We start from the raw sequence: 13734 nt of genomic DNA on the forward strand, positions 1-13734 counted from the left end.
CACCAAAGAAAAGGAAATGTGTTCATTATAAAAATAATGCGTTCTGGTTGTACAATAAAGAAAATGATAGAGCAATTTGCCTTAGCTTCTGAGGCTGCAGTGTTAAAATCTGTTGAATCTATAGATGTATTATAACCCTCTATGGTTTTCTTACACCTCTCTTCTATCAGGCACCTTATCCCGCTCTCTTACCAGTGTTCCAACAAACTCTTTTTTTTTACGTGACATAGTTTAAATGAGCATTTAAATATTATGCACAATCTATAGGTTTATGATTTAGTACTGTCATTAAATATCTTCTCATTGCGGTCCCAACTACTGACTTCTGATTTCTCTGCCCCCAACCTTTCTCTTTCATTGCTACCCGAGTCTTCTTTATGAAGCACAGTTCAAATCATAAAGGACAGAAGTCCCAATGTTTCCAGAAGGAGGAGATATCATTAACAGGAGAAGCTCTTTTATCCTATTTGCTACAAAGGGACAGCTATTTTTATACGCGGATTCAAAAAGCAATGCATGAAATCTTTAAACATTATGTTTTAATTTCAAAACATAAATGTCATTCCTTTGTCAATTTTGTAACATACAGCCGAGCTATTTTATTCTCATGCAGGTGAACTAATTGGAATTGCTAGTCATCCACTTTATGGAAACCTCACCCATAATGCATTGGTTATAAATGCAACTAAGCAAGAACATAAAGACACTTGCAAAAAAAAAAAAAAAAAAATCTCAGGGCAGAATCTTAACATTGCACAGTTTCCCCTGACCCCACAAAAGTTGTTACCCCACATCAAATTCACCTGCAGTGTTTCCAAGAAATTTCCCAGATTGATTCCTTTATAAATATTCAACTTTGCTTTTATAGACATCAGTCTATTTCTTTTTGCACTTAAAGTTCATCAGTGCACGAGGAAGGAAGCATACAAATGCTTGCCTCGGGCATTGAGTTCTTGGGTTCAGTAGTCAATATGCTTTATGCAGGGCGTACAGAGCATTGTTTAATACCGCAAGTAGTTAAGTGGTAATTAAGAGGGATTTTATTCAGTGGAGATCGGAGTCCTAATCCTAATCATCTTTATTAGTTCTGTCTTCTCCACTAAGCCATGGATCTTCATTTCCTCATCCATAGAATGGATAGAAACATATCACCCTAACCCTCAGCATTCTTAAAGCATCAAATGAGATCATATATGAGAATACATTCAGAAATATAAAATGACAGTGGGGTCACTTTATAGTGCGTGAGATTTAAGCTCTTCAGGATATGACTCTACAAACCTTCTCTGGTTTCCCCTACTCCACAAAGCCTATGCCTTTCTCCCTTTCTTTTCTGTCTATCCCTCCCACTGCGGGTTACCCTAGGATTTCTCCCACCTGGAAACACGTATGTGTTCTAGCCAACTAAATAAGACAGCTCATACTTCTGAGACTATAACCTATGTTCTTTCGCTTCATGATGTCTTTCCAAAATAAATGCAAATGTCCCTGCCCCATTTTTAAGAAACACTTCTCATTTTTCCAAGCTCAGTTAAAATGCCACCTATTTTGTGAAACCTACCTCACTTTCCTCTAGCGGAATAATTTTCTCCTACTCTTGACCATCCCAGGAACTCAGCTGTTCATTGTAATCTGCTCTGTATTACAGTTATGGGTAAGGGTTTTTCTCCCTCCCTTGAAGATGGGTTCCTGGAAAGCAAGAACTAGCATTTCTCTTTCGAGTCCTTCTGTACACTGCCCGACATGCAGATATCCTCGAAACAATTGGGGAATCCAAGTGAGCTGAACTGATTATGAACCATTATTGAGTAGTCAACACTGCTCCTTTGAGTTGTTTTTGACTCCATGATCAAACACAAAAAAAATCTCACATCTACAGTAGGATATGGATTAAACACATTGATTCCCCACCAATTTTTATGGGGAGATTCTATTGTTTCTCTTATTTGATGAAGAACATACAACTATTAGAAGCTTCATTCTCATCCAGGAGTAGAGAGGCCATCAGATAAAGTACACACTCTCCTTCCTTTCTTTCACTGTCTCCTGTCCCTAATTTAAAAACTTCCCTGTTCTCTATTCTCAATTCCATCCTGTGAAACCTGCTGACAATCTGCTCTGATGTGAAAATCCTTCTTTACGTTGGTGTGGCAATTTGGAAAAACTGGCCACAAATTCTTCTCACCCGCATAGGCACAGCCCCCCGCCTCACCTTTGCCTTGTGACTCACACTTCCTTCCACCCAGAGGTGGAGTCTCCTTCCTCACTTCTTGAATCTTGGTTTAGCCCTGCGACCTTCTTTGGTCAATGGATTAGCAAATGTGGGGCAAACTGTGTAATTTCCTAAGGCCACTGTAATATCTCACTTTAAATTTATTATCTCACAGGGCTAGAGGCCAAAAGTCCAAAATCAAGGTGTTGGTAGGGTCACAATCCTTTAGCAGGATCTAGGGACAATCTGTTCCTTGCCTCTTCTGGTGGCCATAGGCTTCCTTTGGCTTGAGGGCATAGAACCATAATCTCTGTTCCATCTTCACGTGACTTTCTCCTCTTCTGTCTGTGCCAAACCTCCCTTTGCCTCTCTCTTATAAGCACACGTGTTACTGGATTTAAGGCCCACTTATCTTAACATATCTTTTGAGGAACCACCATTCAGCCCACTCCACAAACAAAAGCTTCAAAGAACCTGGCTTTTGGAACTTGCTCACTGGCTCTTCTTGGGGACCCCGACACTACCACCATATGAAAGACACTGGGTAGCTGGCTGGCTGATGAGAAACACGTGACCAAGTCATCCCCATGATCCAAGCTAACACCAACCAGGCCAACAGCCAGGCATGTACATGAAGTGAGCTCACCATCCAGCCTCAGCGGAGCTTCAGAAATCAGCAGAGCCTGCCAGCCAACCCACGGAATCAGGAGAACAATAAATAAATATATGTTGTTTAAAGTCACTAAGTTTGGGGGGTGATTTATTATGGAGCAAAAGCCAACTCCTTCAGTTTGCTTTCTGTTTGTTTATTTGTTCACATTGTATCTTATTTTCTTCTCTTATATCTTATTTTCATCTCTTTCATCATAAACCTCCCCTATCTCTTTGAGAAGTGATCTAAGAACTTCACGTTCCTTTAACCTTGGAGCTGAGAGAGTGGTGTCATGCCTGCTGCTTCTCCATTTCACTCTGACTTCCATCCCTGACACTGAATAAATTCAACCCCTTCTAGGGTGGGCAGATTCCTAAGTATTCTCTTCTCCCCTTCTTGCCGGAATGGAGCCTAGTTGACAACCCTATGATCCTCCAGGGAACCGACTTAAAATTTGAGGCCCCATCTATTTGAAAACAACCCTTGAGCCTGTGGTGTCTGAGAAACAGGCACTTCTGCCCAGGCTGTTTTTACAGTAATGGGAATCGGGACACATGAGACCTGTCTTGTCACAGCAGGAAGTGCAAGCAACAAGCGATAGGAAACCTCTGTTGCAAAGAGCAGGAGAGAGAGGGGAATGAGAAGGGAAGCAGAGAGGAAGTGAATGGGTAAAGAAACACCAAATTCCTAAGGCAAGAATTTTCCTATGTAGGGCCTTGAGGCAGGGCACGGAATACAGGAGGTCGAAGAACCAGACAAATGGTTGCGAACCTGCAGAGGGGTCAGCTGCTAGAGCAGGCTCCCAGCTCCCTCTTCACTTGCTTGTGTCTTATTTCTCCGTCCTACTCCCTTCCATCTGATACAGCTCAGGAAATGACGCCACCATTCAAACAACGGCTGAAGAGTCATCTTTGAGCCATCTCTGTCCTCTTTCTCAACTCATCACAAAAGCTTGTTTCTCCCTCCAAAAGGTAGAAACTTCTCTCCTTCTGTCGTCACCATCTCACCGACTAGTCCAAGTTACCAGCCTTCTTACCTGGACACCCAAATAGCTTTGCCTAGACTCACCTCTTCGATACATTTCCCACACAGCAGCAGAGTAGGCTTAGAAAAGTAAATCAGCTCATGGCATTCCCCTGCTCACTATCTTTCAGTGGCATCCCTTGGCCTCTAGAAAAAAATTCAAATTCGTTACTTTGCCTTTTAGTCCTGCATGATTTGGCTCTTGCCTTTCTCGACTACCTGCTCACTACCACTCTTCTTTTGTACAACATGAGACACTTTCAATTCCCATGACATTCTCTGCACGCACAAGGACTGTCCTACCTTCAGACATTGGAATTCGCCATTTGCTGGGAATGTTTTGTCACTAGCTCTTCAAATGCCACTTTGCCCTGATGTCACCCAGTCAGGGAGATCTTTCTACCTCTCAGAAATTGGGTAACCCAGCTACTCTCTACATGTCACCCTCATTCATTTCATTCTTAGCTATATCAAGATCTAGCTTTGATAATTACCCAAAGTAATTATTGGATGGTAAAACTATCAGTGCAAATCTGTAACTAACCTAGGTGGTGCAGTTGGTTAAGCGACTGACTCTTGGTTTTGGCTCAGGTCGTAATCTCAGGGTCGTGGGATTAAGCCCTGCTTCAGGCTCTTGTGCTCATCATGGAGTCTGCTTTAAACTCTCACCCTCTCCCTTTGCCCCTGCCTGCTCAGCTCTCTCTCAAATAAAATAATCTTTTAGAGGCACCTGGGTGGCTCAGTGGGTTAAGCCACTGCCTTCAGCTCAGGTCATGATCTCAGGGTCCTGGGATCGAGTCCCGCATCGGGCTCTCTGCTCAGCAGGGAGCCTGATTCCCTCTCTCTCTCTGCCTGCCTCTCAGTCTACTTGTGATTTCTCTCTGTCAAATAAATAAATAAAATCTTTTAAAAAAATCTTTTAGAAAGTCTGTAATTATCTGCATTTCTTTGTATAGGTATAACTTGTTCTTTATCTGTATTTCATCTCCCATCCCATTTAAGAATAGACTCAGGGATGTTGTCTTGTTTATTACTTTATCACTGGAACCTAGCACATAGGGGAAGGCCCTAGTAAATATCGTAGAAGGAATGAAAAACCTCATTTAGCCCATTGGAAACTATTCCTATTTTATAGATGGAGGAAGTAGTTTGGAGAGATTGAAAGACTTGCCTGAGGTTGGACCATTGGTCCAAGAACATTCCTAGTGAATATCCGTCCCCAGGATCCTAGAGGTTGTCATGCCTTGGGATTTTCATTTTAGTCTTATAGGTCCAGTGCTAGTGATTTAATTCTCTTTTCCCTTAGAGTAAAATGCAACCAGACACTTCCTTATCACCCAGACTGAAAAGATATCATTATGGTTCTATTCATATTTTAAAATCATATTGCTTCTCACTTCAACAGTAACTCATGGAAAGCATGAAAATGTAATATATTTCCTGAGCATACTGTTTTTCTTTTGTGACTTCCGAGTTTAGAGTAATGATTTCACTCTTTGTGACTTGAATACATACTCTTTATGTAGATGGTTTGGGTAATCAAGCACATGGGAAAATTCTCATACTTTTCAAATAAATCAGGAATAAATTTTCTGATAGAAATCACTTTGGCATAACATTTTTTTTGAGGGGGGGCAGGGAGAGGGGGAGGGAGAGAGACTCTCAAGCAGGCTCTGCACTCAGCATGGAGCCATCTCACAACTCAGATCATGATCTGAACCAAGATCAAGAGTTGGTGATTTAACTAACTGAGCCACCCAGGTGCCTGGGTACAATACCTTTTAAACAGGTAGTGGAGGCTGTGGTCCTCAGAATTACTGAATTCTGGAAGAGTAGAGACCAGGCACGGAAAAAGCTAGCTTAGAGAGGAAGCCACACAGCATCTGGATTAGGAAACATACAGTAGGAACCACTGGGATTTCCTCTCCTGTTTGCAGTCCCTTTCTCCAAATTTAAAAGACCTGCTTCATAGAGCATCTAAGAATTGCTTCCATAAGTCAGGCAGGGCGATAAGAGGACAAGCTGTTATGAAACAAAGAGGATGGAGTGGTGGGTCTGAGGATGCTACGTATCAGTAAAGAGGGAAGTCAGAGGATGAATGAATGAGGCCAATGGTGCACAGAGAAAGCAAAGCAAGGAAATCTATCTGCATGTTACAGGAGACAGAGAATGCAGCAGGATGTGTGTGTGTGTGTGTGTGTGCAGAATCTGTCTTCATCTGCCTTAGTAGCACTCAGAAGAATGAAAGACACCTTTTCAGTTCTGTATCACAATATTAGGTCATTTACATAATTCAAAGGAAATCAAATTAACTGCCAGTTTGAGGTTCAGGTTGAATTCACATAGAAGTACACGCAAAAGATAATGGCTAAAGTAATGCATTTTCAGATCCTAAGTCTAAAAGGCTAATGCAAACTTTATAGTAATTAAAAAGAACCTATTTATCACAAAATTGCCTTAAATGGAAAAATGATGTCCAATCACTGACAAATGCTGAGGGCATTCCAAATAATTTTGTAGGGCAAGCAATTTAAATGGCACTGAAAATTTTTCACCATTCAGAATTTCTGCTTAGCAATTTACCCATCGTACCACAAGTGGGGGTCACCAAATAATGTTTTAGAAATAAATGTGTATAATCCAATGAAAGAAAAGGTCAAAGTGCTGCTATCTAAACATTTTCCTCTTTTTTCCTTCCAGCTTTGGACAGTTCAGGTTGGCTGTTAGTGCAATATTGAAAAAGAGCACTTGGGGGCAATACAGTATTCTTGTTTTTGCCTTATCTCATAGCTCTGTGAGTTTCCTCGGTGACAAAAGACTGCTGTTTCTTTCAAATTTGAAACCACATTTTAATATATGGGAGGGAAAAGGCTGTATTTCATTTTAAACTTACAATGCATAAATCACATAAGACAGATGCAAGTCAGATTTTCTCCTGAAGGGAGCAAAAGTCTGTCTCCTTTTAGCAGAAAAATCAGTTTTACCTAGTTGGCACATTTGGGCATATTTTATATTTAGAATTTGTCACAGTCTTTGAGATAGAGCTCAAAGAATAAAAGCAATCTTTAACAGAAATATTTAAAATGGTGGACATATAATGAGCTTCAAAATGTGCTGGTGGAAAATTATTTTGTTTCTATAAGCAAAGTAAAATTGTAAATATCATCTGTCTTCTCCAGTAGGCAAATATTTTGTAATAAACTTAAGCATTAAAGTCATTAATTTTTGAGACATTTATTGCTATTGTCTTCATTGCTATTACTCTGCATTCACACACCTCTTTATAAATTACTAATTATTTTTTCAACAATTTAGTGAGTGGAGTCTCTTCCAAGCCATTTCTCTTCTCTTGTCATCTAAATACTAGGTATTGTGTCAGGCACTGAAGGTTTGTTTCCTTTTTAAATCAAAAATAAATAAATAAATGCAATCTCTTCATTCAATGATTTTAAGTACATTTGGGCCAATAAACTTTTTTTTAAAGATTTTATTTATTTTTTTGACAGAGAGAGATCACAAGCAGGCAGAGAGGCAGGCAGAGAGAGAGCAGGAAGCAGGCTCCCTGCTGAGCAGAAAGCCCGATGCGGGACTCGATCCCAGGACCCTGAGATCATGACCTGAGCCGAAGGCAGCAGCTTAACCCACTGAGCCACCCAGGCGCCACCTGGGCCAATAAACTTTTGTTCTTTGTTTTTGTTCTCTTGATTCTTTGCTGACTTTATCTGATTTTTTTTTTTCTCCCAACATATTTTTCTGTCCTCAGAAGATATTTACCACTACACAGTGATGGAAAAACTCAGGTGAGACTTGTTGTCAAAATCTAGGAATCAAGATTTATAAAATTAAATTTAGTAACTCTCTAGGTGCCTGCACAGAAGTGGAAAAATTCAGGAAGATTGCAAAGAGTTTTACCTTCATTCATGCGTCTATTACCCAGAGCGCCATCTTAACATTCTGTATTGGATGGAAGGTAGCAAAGGAAGGAATTACAGCTGCTCTGGAATCTATGCATTATGGATGATTAAAGTATGTGAAACATTGCTTATATTAGGACTTTTTCCATGCTCATTTTTTGCTCTAAGTACTCTGTATGTCACTCTGTGTCTTATCTTTGCCTTTATCTTTATCTTTTTACTTAGGGTCAGCAAAGTGTAACAAATCAGAGCGGTGCTCCCACGCTGGGTGAGCCTGCATTACCTAATTTACGAGTGTCCATGACGGCCATATGCCATGGATTTTTAGGCTCCACTTTGGAGAAGTAACACTTGCTTCCAAGTCCTCATCTGGACCCCTTTGTCATCCTTGCACAGGCATCCACTAGATGGCGCCAGAGAGAAGCGGGCTTTGAACAAGACCGGTGAAGGACGGAAGCAAATGAGTAGGGAAATACACATCCTAATGTCCAAATGCCACTGAGAAATTCCCTTTCCATCTTTCATTCTGAAAGAATTCATTTACCTCCCCTGATTTCACATTGAGATCTCTACATGTTAGCTAACCGCCATCTTTCTGGATATACAATTAACATTTGCCCATCAGTTTTCTAGTGTTAAAGGAAATAACAATTAGCAAGTTTATTTACTAGGGTTAACTTTTACATTATGTTGTCATTGTAACACATTTTATATATATGTAATATATATATTACATATATATGTAATACATATATATGTACATACTAGCTGATTTTATTTGCATATATTAATATCAATATATTTGCATATATTAATATTAATTAACGAGTTCAGAAAAGACAGGTCTGAACTAAGAAAGACTGTTAAAGGTAAATTCATCATATTTATCTTCTGTGGCAGAACTGATTCTTCAATCTATTTTGCCAAAAGGAAAGTTTTTTTGCATGTTTTAATGAGATACCTTTAACAAAAATGACAATGATAGACAACCGGTCATTGATAAACATTGTTTGAATGTCTGCCATGTACCCAGCATTTTCTGAGGCTCTCAGGAGACAGACACATTGCTTGCTGTTCTGAAGCTTATGGTCACATGTTTAAATGATCATTTTTAAAAAATTTTATTTTTTTTCAGTGTTCCAAAATTCGCTGTTTATGCACCACACCCAGTGCTCATTTTTGATCAAATAAACATGAATCTGATTAATGAATAATTCTTCTCTTATTTAGGATAGTAATCCAGTGCAGTATTAAGAATTAATGAATGTACATAATTACCTGACAAACCTTTTATGGAACAAAGCTGGGAATGAATAAATGAAATGAATGAGTGAATGAAAAATTTTGAAATCAGAGACAAAGTTGCCATCAACAGTATCAATGCAGAATAATAAAATTATTACAAAATGATTTAAAAATCATGTGCAGTTGCAAAACAATCATTCTCCATAGCAAATATATTTCTGAAATAACATCTAACACCAGCATGGGCTGATTGGATACGTTTTACTTTTCAATTATTACTTAGCTTTTATTGTGTCAGCTTTGGCCACATGTTTATTTAATTTTGTGCTTGTTACCTATCATTTTTATTTATACAATATCAAACTTAAAAATGAACACCCAGAGGCAATTTTTAAATTTAATCCAAGTAAGAGTAGATTAAGTAATAGATCAACTCATTTTACAAACTCTAAGAGCAGCGTTTTATTCGCATTCCTTCCACAAGCTGACATAAATCACTGAGGGGCCTGCAGAAGGGCCAGATGCTCAGTGAAAAAGTCTTTTACAAGGTCAGGTCCATAGTCTGCAGTTTTAGACATAAAATGAAGATGAGAAGAAGAACACTTCCTAAGGTTGATAAGCCATACTGTAACTTTAACCTGCATCCAGAGGCATTACTCATTTTTACCCTGGGAATATATGAGCCATCTCCCCTGACATCATGAAAGACCGTGCGTAAATACCAATGACAAACGAGGCTAACTTCATCCCTGCAACTGTGTTATGTCTCCAAAACCGAGTAAGAGATATATGCCTTCTTTAAAAAGGGTCTTTGTAAATAACAACATCTCTTGCTTTGCCAAAGTTCATGCTCTCCTCCGTGCACATTTGCTGATCTCCTGGAAGTGAGAGAGTACCACAGGCACTGGAGATGGAAGAATGACCCCCCAGAAGGCCACCACGGCGGGGGTAGAGAGCTGGTGATTTAGAGTCTCAAGCCTGGGCAGGAGCTTACTTTAACTTGGGTTTCCACGGGAGATGATTCTTACAGATACTTACTTAAGAAAAAGCTTCAGTGTCCCATGTTCTCCCTTTCTATCAGAGTGGCCCTGTTCAGAAATCCAAACAATGACATCTGTCTATTGCATTTGCCAGAAGGCCACTAGAGGACCATTGCTAAATATATGAGCTAAGTTAGAATGGTTAGGGATTAAATAGATTTGGGCAATTTCTTCACACAGTTAAACATTTAAAAATGATGTTAGTAACTAGGCTTAGCACGGGGTCATTTCATAAGGTATTAAAGTCTCAAATCACTAGGACGTACACCAGAAACTAACAAGATACTGTATGCCAATTACACTTCAATTAAAAAGAGCATATCATCTACAAATAAAGACAATTTTCCTTCTTCAAAAAAATGTCCTAAATGATCCTTGATGGAATTCAGTCCAAGAGACATTTATCAAGAACTGATTACACTCGAGAAATCATCTTCATATAACTTCTGAGTACCGAACATCAACAAATGAACGTCTTTAAATGTGGGATGGTGGCTAGTCAAACAATGGATTCATTTAAGTTATGTCTCAACTAGACAAAATAAGACTTTTGACAGGTCTTCCTGCTGTAAGTCACAAATCACTCAAGCAACACATTTTCATCAAAAGCAGTCTGTTATGATCACAGGTATAAAGAATCTCCAGACATCATAAAGAAGTTACAGATATGAGAGTTCTCTCTCGGCTGGATAACTAGGATGGATAAAGGAATAAATTGTTACCTTTTACTGTAGGGGCCAAATTTAAATTTATGACATTTCTTTCAGTTAATCTATATGACCTGTGTATAAAGACAGCCATTGACGCAGTTGACTGAAAGCTACAGTTATGATGGTTGTGCAAGAGATTCCACTCTTGAATTCCTAGATAAAACTGGAGTTTTTTATAACTGAATTGAAAGCTTTTCAAGGGAAGAATTTTTTAAATAAAATATCACTTAAAATTGGGTTTATTAAACTCACCAAGAAATGGTTATTTAAAATTGAATCAAAGGATATAGTAAGCAAGTGTTACATGTGCTATTAATTTTTTCCCTTCTATCTTCCCTCCACTTTTAAATTTGAACAACCTTTGAAAACACCTAATACTTAAATTCGAAATTATTTTTATTGTATAGAAGGAGAGTTTAGAAAAATTTAGTTTACAACGCATCTACTTGCCATTATTTCTCAAATTTGCATTTCTTGATATTTTTCAACTCTCTCTAAAGCTTTGGTAGAGAAAGTATCTCAGCAGCAAACCTAATTGGAAATAAATGAGCTCCTAGCTCTATCTGTTATTACTTTCATACCTCCTTTAGCTGCCAGAATATTCTATAAATGGCCACTGATAACCAGTTTAGTGGGTTTGCCTCACTGCATAGTGCATAAATCACTACTGATTTAACTAAGTCATCTGGCCTTTGAGTTGAGAACTCACACACACACACACACACACACACACACAATGTTTTGTGGAATTTAAAAACAGTGTTTAATAAAACTTTGATGTCATATAGTCCTTACAGAAGATCTTGGTCCTGTCTTCCACATTAGCACTAAGAACCATTTCCATGTATTTTTCACATCTAAAATCTCAGGAGGAAGCAGTATTTTGGAAGATGGGCAAATGATTTAACGGTTAAGTATAATCCATTTGTTTCAGCTGAAGCAATAAGTACTCCACTTGAAGGGTAAATAGATACTCTCTTGTTTTCGGAAATCTCTCTGTAGCATCAAGTATAACCTTGACCTCGTAAGAAATAATTGCTCTCTGGCACATTAACCCAGGAAGTTGCACTACTTCCCTTTGAGAGCAGGTAACTGTATTGTCCAGAACAACCAGGCAAGATCTTGAAAAACCCCAAGGAGAGGATGAAAATGACAAGGACTGCATACTTTCCAGTGCTACACCTACAGCTTGCTTCTGTCCTGCAGACGTGTGGAGGATATGAATAAGGAACAAAATAGTGAATAAAGCATGAAAACCAAATCACAAAGAGCTTTCTTGTCTCACGCTTGATCTTCAGGAAATACAGTAGTCTCCTCTTATCCACAGGGCAGATACAATCAAGACCCCCAGTGAATGCCTGAAACTCCGGAGAGTACCCGACCTTCGATGTACTACGTTTTTTCTTACACATACGCACCTGGCATAAAGTTTATTTTATAAATTAGGCACAGTGAGAGATGAACAACAATAACTAATGATAAAACAGAACAACTGGGGGCACCTGGGTGGTTCAGTGGGTTAAAGCCTCTGCCTTCGGCTCAGGTCATGATCTCAGGGTCCTGGGATCGAGCCCCGCATGGGGCTCCCTGCTCGGCGGGGAGTCTGCTTCCTTCTCTCTCTCTGCCTGCCTCTCTGCCTACTTGTGATCTCTGTCTGTCAAATAAATTAAATCTTTAAAACAAAAAAACAATTTTAACAGTTGGCTGTAATAAAAGTTACGTGAATGTGGTTTCTGTCCCTCTGGAAATAGCTCATTGTGCTGTACTCACCCTTCTTCGGTGATGAGAGGCGATAAAGTACTTATGCGAGGGAGGAAGTGAAGCGGGTGACGAAGGCGCTGTGATGTAGCATTAGGGCTACTACAGACCTTCTGCTGACTCATCAAAAGGAGGGTCATCTGCTTCCGGAAGTCTTTGGGGGCAGGGCAGGGGCGTGGGACGAACTCAAACCGCAGAAAGCTAATGTGCTGATAAGGGGTCCACTGTACATAAAAAATATCACAAAAAAAGGGGTTTCATTTCTACCGGTCGTTTCTAATGGGCTTAGGGGAAGTGATGCTTTAAAAAAAAAAAAAAAAAAAAAAAGGCAGAGGGAGGAAGCTTCAAAAGAATAAATAATAAAAACCTGTGTGAAGGGGATTTGGGAAAGCTGTTTCGAACTGGTCTGGCCAGTGGAGGTGGCAAGGGGCGGGACCACCGGAATGTGGGGAGGGTGAGTGCCAGGGGTTCCTCTGAGGACGGAGGAGATTGGTCTTGTTTTCCTCCTGCCTCCCCCACTGTGATCCCCTAAGGACAATCACTGTTTCCTCCATTCCTGTTCAGGGTGTCATAAAGTCCACCCCAGGAATCAGCTTGCTTAATTTGGGGTGAGGGGATCAGATAATGTCCTGCTCAGGTGAAGACGGGACGAGGAGGGGTGGGATTATATCCCATCTGGCGTCCGCTCTTGCCTCCACTCCCTCTCAAGTTTGATGGACGATCATGGAGAGAAGTGCCTCCTCGCAAAGCTTTACTTCCTAAGAGTTGAGGGAGTGAAATTCTGACCAGAGAAACCACTGCTCGCGGGGCTGCAGGGGGCAATGATTGAAAATGGGTTTCGGATGCTTGGAACTCCTCTTCCGCCATCTCCTTGGACACACCTGCAGGACTGGCCTTCCGCCAAGAGCATACCAGCTGGAATAAATCGTACCTGCAGAACTTAAGCTCGAAGGACAAAACAGGGACACATGGAAATACAGCTACCTCCAGCAGGAGGCAAACAAAGTAAAAGTAAGGCAACAAAGGAAAAGACTTATATGATGCTACTTGAACTAAAGGACTTGGGGCACCAGGGTGCAATGGATCACACACTTATCTCTAAAACTAATGCACTAGGAACTTTTAAAAAGCCTGATGAATATAGTAAAGGAAGGGACTCCTGGGTGGCACAGTCAGTTAA

General features: G+C 39.9%; 1 protein-coding gene across 4 annotated transcripts in view; it reads right to left on the minus strand.

The window, feature by feature from the left end:
• CPED1 (cadherin like and PC-esterase domain containing 1) overlaps positions 1 to 13734 on the minus strand; it is a 264988-nt gene that overhangs the window by 149623 nt on the left and 101631 nt on the right. The window lies entirely within an intron of this gene.

This window comes from Mustela nigripes, chromosome 4, assembly GCF_022355385.1.
Source record: "Mustela nigripes isolate SB6536 chromosome 4, MUSNIG.SB6536, whole genome shotgun sequence".
NCBI lineage: Eukaryota > Metazoa > Chordata > Mammalia > Carnivora > Mustelidae > Mustela > Mustela nigripes.